Source organism: Pelobates fuscus, chromosome 7 (genome assembly GCF_036172605.1).
Source record: "Pelobates fuscus isolate aPelFus1 chromosome 7, aPelFus1.pri, whole genome shotgun sequence".
Classification (NCBI taxonomy): domain Eukaryota; kingdom Metazoa; phylum Chordata; class Amphibia; order Anura; family Pelobatidae; genus Pelobates; species Pelobates fuscus.
In genome coordinates, this window is record NC_086323.1 from 84287024 (window position 1) to 84296269 (window position 9246).

Below are 9246 nucleotides of genomic sequence, written 5' to 3' on the forward strand. Positions count from 1 at the left end.
AAATGTTTTCTTTTTTATTTGACACTTATTTGTTTTAAATTGATTATTAAAAGTTATATTTTAATTATTGGGACTGCTGACCTCTATACTAGTATCCTGCAGGTGTACCAGGACATATTGTGTGTGCACCCTCCAGGTTTACTTGTATTCTCTTCTTTGCATATATTGAAAAGTTCTGAGGACATAGTTGACTGGCTAACACAGGACACCCAATCTTCTACAGCTTCCGCTCGGAACCTTAACGCACCATCCTCCTCCAGCTTAGCTTGGGGGCACCTCTCAAGTTACCACTCGCCCGCCTGCCGCCACCACCAACACTAGCACCACAGCCGCTTCACTTGGTATGTCAGAGGAGTTATTTACACATCAGTTGGAAGAAATGAGTGATGCGCAACCATTATTGCCAGAGGATGTAGATAACAGGGATATGTCTCAGTCAGGCAGCATTACACACGTATGGTGTGATGATGATGATGTTGTACCCGCTGCTGCTTCCTTTGCTGAGTTGTCAGATACAAGTGAAGCGGTTGATGATGACGATTCGTCCGTGGATGTCACGTGGGTGTCTGCTAGAAGAGAAGAAGAACAGGGGGAAAGTTCAGATGGGGAGACAGAGAGGAGGAGGAGGAGACGAGTTGGAAGCAGGGGGAGGTCGTCGCAAGGAGCTAGTGGCACAGTCAGACAGCATGCATCAACGCATGCTGTTGCCACCACCAGAATGCCGTCATTGCAGAGCTCAGCAGTGTGGCATTTTTTTTTGTGTGTCTGCCTCTGACAACACAATGCCATTTGCAACCTGTGCCAAAAGAGTCTGAGGCGTTCAAAAAATGTGTAGCTATTGGGACACCGCAGTGGAAGGTACCCGGCCGAAATTTCTTTGCACAAAAGGCAATCCCCAACCTGTACTCGATTGTGCAAAAGGAAGTAATGGCATGTCTGGCACACAGTGTTGGGGCAAGGGTCCATCTGACCACTGATACCTGGTCTGCAAAGCATGGTCAGGGCAGGTATATCACCTACACTGCGCACATGTCACAGTTTATGGAAACTGATAGTAATGTATCATTGTGCCTGGATGAACTACAAATAATATATTTGTTTACTTTTGCATTTGTACATACATAAACTTTTATGTTATCCAACATCAGCCTCAATTTTTTTTTGTACAAACTTTTCAAATAATTCATTATATTAGGATAAACATTTAAAAAAATTTTTTTCAAAATATTACAATTGTATAATATATTACAAATATATATCTATATATAAAAATATTTTTCAAAATATTCAAATAATTTTAAAAGTTTATCTAAAAATATTAAATCATTTAAAAAACATATATAAACAAATATTAAATCAAGGCCATCATTGGAAATGTGGTCACTTTTTTTTCCATGTATTGCATTCTTTACTTTAGCTGTGATATTATTCTCATTGGCAGCTACGTGCACAGTCCACGTCACACCATACAAGTGGATTACATGGACTACATGGATGAACTTGCAGAATTGTTAGGCGTAAAACCAGACATGACCAAACTCTTTCTCACTGACCCCAAGCTGGCTTGGAATGTATTATTTGGACCATGCACACCATACCAATACCGACTTTTTGGTCCTGGAAAATGGGATAAAGCAAGAAAGGCCATCCTGACTCAGTGGGACCGGGCTTTGAAACCAATGAAAACTCGGTGTACAGAACCTTCCAATGGCAATTCTGTTTTCAATCTAATGGTTTTAGGGATAGTGGTAATTTTGTTTGCATGGTTTTTTTACTTCTAAATGTCAAATAATATCTAGTCTAGCTATCTAACCCCAATCACGACCAAAGGTTTTCCGAGATTCCAACCATTCGTGATGAGGCCTTTTTGACACTTGTTTTTTGTTTTGTTTGTTTTTTACCATAATTTTAAACCATCAACACCTTAAGTAGGTACAATATTTTGTACACTGAGTGAATTATGGTTTTAAAACTAAATATTGACAAGTCAGCCATGCTGAGACTATAATTTTAATAGCCATCACAGATTCTAAAATTGCTACAGAAATCTTTACACATATTTGATGAAAGTAGACCAATCGGATTATTTAAGTATAAGTATTTTAACAGTTGTCACTTAACCATTGTATCACCAATTCATTGGGCAGAATATATATATATATATATATATATATATATATATATATACCGGTATATATATATATATGTATATATGTGTGTGTGTGTATATATATTTCTTTGCAGAATAATGTGAATATACAAATGTAAATGTTTGAAATATGGGACTATGGCCATACTGCAATTGGATACTGTAAATCTAATTGATGAACATTTCATTATTTTAATAATTAAATAATTTGTTTTAATATGGGGGAATGGACAGTTTGCATTTCCCAACATTTTAGCTAAAACATAGGCATTATCATTACATGAAAATTAATTTTGCATCAATCATAAATACATATTTTTTTTTTTAAATACCTGTTTCATGAAAGAAAAGTGGAAGGATCTGGTTTAATGGCAAATGTATATTAATTAAAAAAAGTTAGAAAATTACTTGTCTGTTCGTCATTTGTCACACCAAATGGTTTTAGTAGTGCTCCAACTATTGTTTACAAAAAGCTAAGGATAGTAGTACTCCGCCAGCTAAAATGCATGTCTGGGGTCCACATTTACATAATCAATGTCAGTACTTGTATAGCATCTCCACATTGAGTCTCCATTGATTTTAACCCCATCACTACTAAGCACATTTTGATTTGAATATACTAGCATAACATATATTTGAATCAAGGAATACATGCATAGCTGGCATATAAACTTATCATAACTCAGCAATTTTGAGTATAGATTGCTTTACAGAAAAAAGTAAACATTTAAATTATGTAAATTAGCAAAAATATGTAAACATGTTTATACTTGATATTAGATGTACTATGCATTAAAGGGGTAAATGGTTATTCCACTCCACTTGATGGACACATGTCACAGCTGACTTGGTAGTGGTATGTTTTCTTCGCAAATAAAGACATTTTGCATTTTACTTCATAGTCTCAGTTTAACTCATAAACGTTTGAAATTGTCATCATAAAAAGGCCATGGTGTACTTAAATCTTAAACAAAAGACAACAAACAAAATCGTATACTGGTCAAGCCACAAATTACTAACTGATTACTTGCTTACAAATGTATAAGAAATGTAAAAAAATCGAATTAAAAACTGCCTGCAGATGAATATAAAAAGTATTTCACTCAATTGATAGCAAGCTAAATAAATATATAGTACTGCTAACTTTGTCGGTACATCCTCCATCAAAGAGTTTGAAATACAAACACTAACTCCCAGCAGACTACAATGTGATCATATAATCTAACACACTGTTGTCTAAAACAGGAAATTGTTTTAGGAATTTAACATTTTACCCAGTACAAGACTTTTTTTGTATAAACAAGTAAAACAATATTTAGGGAACTTGGAATCTCATATCTGATATTTATCAAAATGTTAAAGGCTACCAAAGAGTCATCATTGATGTAGACATGATCATAATCCTACCACTCTGATACTTCTGATACTAAGCACCCCATTTTTGGTAATCAGAATCCTAATGAAGAGGAGTTATTGACTTTATAATGAGAACGCGGAAAACTTGATAAAGACTTGAATACACTTTGTGTATGGGAGGATGTATGACACATTTACATTTGTTGAATTTCAATTTATCAGGTCTTAATTTCCACTTGCCAATAGCTAGTGGGCTAGTGGAAATTTGGAGCCCTGTGACTCACATGCCCTTTATTAGAATTGTCTAGGCACTTTGATGTCTGTGAACTTTATCCTGAAATTGTAATTGAAAAGTACTAAAGATGAAAACAAACTAATACAAAATGATTTACTTTCTTGAGTATGCAAGTACCCCACAATGTATCTTCATAAAAAGTTATAAATACATTTTCAAACAGAAAAAAAGATATGCACTACTAAGCTCTACACCCAAGTGATGTTACGGAGCTCCACAATGGTCCAATCCAATGTTCCTCAAAGGGGTGCAATGGGTCACTAATTTTCATGCATGCTGTGTGCTGCCCTTACATTCAAACTTTCACCTGGGAAAACATTTAATCAATGCTTTTCTATGAGTCTTCTGTGTCACATGCCCAAGGTTTACTCAGTCAGTGCAGTGGTAGCACCTGTAGTCGCTGTCATTCTGTCATGTGTTTGACATATATGTATGTGTTTGCTCATACATACATACATATTTTCTGCAGTTTGTGTTGTCCTGCATGCTAAGGCTAGTTGCTCCCCGCCCTGCTCATCACTGGTTTGTTAACTTAAATGTTATTCAACATTCTGCTTATCTCTAAAGACTTTCTCTGTTATTTTTGCTCCCCCCCCTTATTTTATTGATACTCACCCGAATGTCTTGCTTGACCAATCCTCACTGTCCGGGTACCTGAAGTCTCTACCTCCGAGAGAGGTAGAGACTTAGACGTCTATCCGTCCGGACGGGCTGTTTCCTCTGTTCCTCGCGGTCCACCCGGTCACGTAAACGCCGGCCGCGAGGGAGTCACTTCCTTTTGTAGCAGGACGTCCGGAAACCGACGTCATGACGCCAGCCCGGAATGACCTGTCACTCAATTCTTTAGAGACTAATCAGATCTCGTCGGAGGCGTGTCTATCCCTCCGAGCCAGGGTATTTAAACTTGCTTCTCCCATTTGTTCATTGCCCTGTCGTGGTCACACAGTGCTCTGGTATTTTCTGTTATCCCTTTGGTTCCGACCCGGCTTGTTTGACTTACTCTGTTTACCTCTGTTATCCTTGACCCGGCTTGTTCCTCGCTTACCTGTCCTCTCGTTCCCTCGACCTCGGCTTGTCTCTGACCATTCTCTATACTCTCCGTACGTTAGTCCGGCCATTCTAAGGTCCGGTATACGTATCCTGTACCTGTTTGTACTCTGCGTGTTGGATCCCTGTCCCGATCCTGACATTACGACAGGGCCAATGGATCCTGCAAGTACAAACAGTCAGCTTGGTCCCTCTGATCCTAGGTTCGAAGACATGGAACACAGAATGGACCAAATGGCACTAGCGCTACAGGCGTTATTATCTCGTGCCAATAATCCACCAGAGGAGACACGTACTACGTCTATCTCCCCTGTAAGTTCTGGCCTAGAGGTAGCCACTGTAGGTGCCTTCTCCCGCATTACCCCACCAGTACCACCAGTGGTGGTTCACCTGAAAAGTGTCGTGGTTTTTTAAACCAGATTAGTATCCACTTTGAATTGCAACCTCGTTCCTATCCTACTGATAGGGCAAAAGTTGGATTTATTATCACCTTACTCATTGAGAAAGCTCTGAGATGGGCCAACCCACTATGGGAGAACGATAACCCGTTAGTATATAATTATAATGCCTTTGTAGCTGCCTTTAGAAGAACTTTTGACCCCCCTGGTAGAAAGGTCAATGCAGCCAGATTACTGTTGCGCCTGAGACAGGAGAACCGAACTCTCGTGGATTATGCACTAGAGTTCAGGTCTCTGGCGTCAGAAGTTAAGTGGAATGAGCAGGCTTATATAGATGTATTTTTGAACGGGCTATCAGACGTAATCCTTGATGAGGTTGCTACTAGAGAACTCCCTGAAAATTTGGAGGATTTAATTTCGTTCATTTCTCGTATTGATGAGCGTTTAAGAGAGAGACAAAACACTCGAGAGAGGAACCTTAGACCTTCCTTTAAATTAGCTCCCGCATTTCAAAGTCCTGATTCCACTACCTCACTGTTTCCTGAACCTATGCAGATAGGCAATACTCGCCTCTCAGAAGAAGAGAGACAGTACAGGAGAAGAGAGGGATTATGCATGTATTGTGGAGTCAGAGGTCACTTACGCCTGAATTGTCCTAATCGTTCGGGAAACGCTCGCACCTAAGTTTCTCTAGAGGACAGGCCTTGGGTGTTTCTATTTTGTCCTCTACTCATAATTATAAAGATCACAGGCTTCTGCTACCAGTTTCTTTAACTTGGGAGAAGGGAGTACTAAAGACTATGGCTTTGATAGATTCCGGAGCTGCTGAGAATTTTATCGACCAAGCCTTTGCTACTAAACACACTGTCCCATCCCAGTTAAGGGATACACCCTTGGCCGTTGAGGCCATAGATGGTAGACCTTTACTTGAGCCTGTTATCTCCCGTGAGACTATACCCGTTAACTTAACTGTTGGTATCTTACACGAGGAGAACTTATCACTTATGCTCATTTCGTCCCCTTCGGTCCCCATAGTCCTGGGGTACCCATGGTTAAAAAGACATAACCCTATTATCGATTGGGAGTTAGGGGAGATACTCTCATGGGGTCAGGGCTGCCAGGAGAAGTGTTTACGCAGGGTTTCTCCATTGGCTGTAATAAACACACCGGGTAGTTCCACTCAGTCTACAGAGGGACAGATACCGTTCATCTACCAGGACTTAAAAGCAGTATTCGACAAGAAGAATGCCGATACCTTACCTCCACACAGGTCATTTGATTGTAAAATTAAGCTTCTACCTGGTACTATGCCTCCGAGGGGCAATGTATATCCTCTATCCACTCAAGAGAACTCAGTTCTAGAGGAATATATTCGTGAGAATCTAGAAAAGGGATTCATTAGGAGATCCTCTTCCCCCGCCGGGGCTGGTTTTTTTTTCGTTAAAAAGAAGGATGGTACTTTGAGACCTTGTATTTATTACCGAGGTTTGAATAAGATAACCATCAGAAATGCCTATCCCATTCCTTTGATTACCGAGCTGTTTGATCGTTTAAAGGGCTCTAAAATTTTCACCAAGTTAGATCTCAGAGGGGCGTATAACTTGGTGAGAATCCAGCATGGACACGAGTGGATGACAGCGTTCAATACCCGTTATGGTCACTATGAATACACGGTTATGCCATTTGGTCTTTGTAATGCTCCGGCAGTATTTCAGGATTTGATTAATGAAGTTCTTAGGGAGTTTCAACATGATTGTGTCATTGTATACCTGGATGACATACTTATACACTCTAGGGAGATTGAGACCCACCACAGACAAGTCAGAAAGGTATTGCACAAACTTCTGCAACATGGCCTATACTGTAAATTGGAGAAATGCAGTTTTGACCAGTCTCAGATAGACTTTCTTGGGTACGTGATTTCTGGGGAAGGCTTTAAGATGGATCCTGACAAACTCCAATCTATTTTAGATTGGCCATTGCCTAAGGGACTCAAGGCTATTCAGAGGTTTATTGGTTTCTCTAATTATTATAGGCGCTTTATTAAGGGATACTCTTCTATTATTGCGCCTATTACCAATATGACCAAACAAGGGGCTGATACTAAGACCTGGTCTACTGAGGCTCTTGTTGCTTTCAAGACGCTCAAGGAACTTTTTGCTTCTGCTCCAATTTTGGTCCATCCTGATACGACTCTGCCGTTCCTACTCGAGGTCGATGCCTCTGAGACGGGAGTAGGGGCTGTTCTGTCACAAAGGTTAGGGGTGGACAAACCGTTACATCCTTGTGGGTTTTTCTCTAAGAAACTATCTGGTCCTGAAAGCAGATATGACATCGGTGACAGGGAACTGTTAGCGGTCATTATGGCTCTTAAGGAGTGGAGACATTTATTGGAGGGGACCTTACATCCTGTTACTATTTTAACGGACCACAAGAACTTATATTGGGAGGCTAAGCGCCTATCCGCCAGGCAAGCTCGTTGGTCCTTATTCCTGACTCACTTCAATTATGTGCTTACTTATAGACCTGGTTCTAAGAACTCCAAAGCCGATGCTTTATCTCGCCAATATGAACCGTCCACTATAGCTGAGCCAGTTCTTTCCTCGATAGTTCCTAAATGTAATATCATCGCTAACACGAATCTCAGGATTCATTCTCCGTTGCTTACCGAGATCATAAAGTTACAACATCTAGCTCCTAAACAGACTCCTGGGGATAGACACTTCGTTCCTCCTGCTCTCCAACTGGAAGTGTTACGGTGTTTCCACAACAGCAAGGTAGCTGGGCATCCTGGCATTCGCAAGACGTATGCTTTAATCTCCAAAGATTTTTGGTGGCCTGCTTTGCATAATGATATTAAAGATTTCATCGATACTTGTGAGGTCTGTACTAAGACTAAGCAACCTCATACGCTTCCATGTGGATTTCTGCATCCCTTAGAGGTTCCAGAGAAGCCATGGTCCTGTTTAGCTATGGACTTCATTGTCGATTTGCCTACCTCTAAAAAACAGACTGTCATCCTCACCGTGGTTGACAGATTCACCAAGATGGCTCACTTAGTTCCTCTGCCTAAACTCCCGTCTTCACCCGAATTGGCAGAGATATTCGCAAGGGAGATTTTTCGTTTACATGGGATACCCTCCCGAATTGTATCTGACAGAGGTTCCCAATTTGTTTCCCGTTTTTGGAGGTCCTTCTGCTCTCAACTGGGTATCAAATTGAACTTCTCTTCTGCCTATCATCCTCAGTCTAACGGAGCTGCTGAACGCACCAACCAAAAGATTGAACAATATTTACGTTGTTTTGTTTCTGAACACCAGGACGATTGGGTTGGTTTGATTCCTTGGGCGGAGTTTGCACACAACAATCTCGTTTGTGATTCTACTCATTCAAGCCCCTTCTTCATGAATTATGGCTTTCATCCATCTATTCTTCCCTCGGCTTCTCCTTCCCAAGGGATACCGTCGGTTGATGTTCATGTTGCCAATTTGAGGAAGTTGTGGGATCAGACTCGACAAATTCTTCTGCACAATTCTATGCTGGTTAAGAAACACGCCGATAAACGTAGAAGGGCGGCTCCGGTGTTTGTTCCAGGTGATAGAGTATGGTTGAGTACAAGAAACATCCGTTTAAAAGTACCTTCCATGAAGTTCGCTCCTCGTTATATTGGACCTTACAGGGTGCTGACTCGAATTAACCCAGTTGCGTATCGTCTAGCTCTTCCAACTGCCTTACGCATCCCTAACTCATTTCATGTTTCATTGCTGAAACCACTAGTCTGCAACAGATTTTCCTCCACAACGTCCTCTCCTCGCTCTGTTCAGGTGGAGGGTCAGGAGGAGTATGAGGTTAACTCTATTATCGATTCTCGAATCTCCCGGGGGAGAGTACAATATCTGGTCGATTGGAAGGGATATGGTCCTGAGGAGAGGAGTTGGGTACCTCAAGAGGATGTTCATGCTCCTCGTCTCCGCAGGGCGTTTCACTCCCGCTTCCCATCT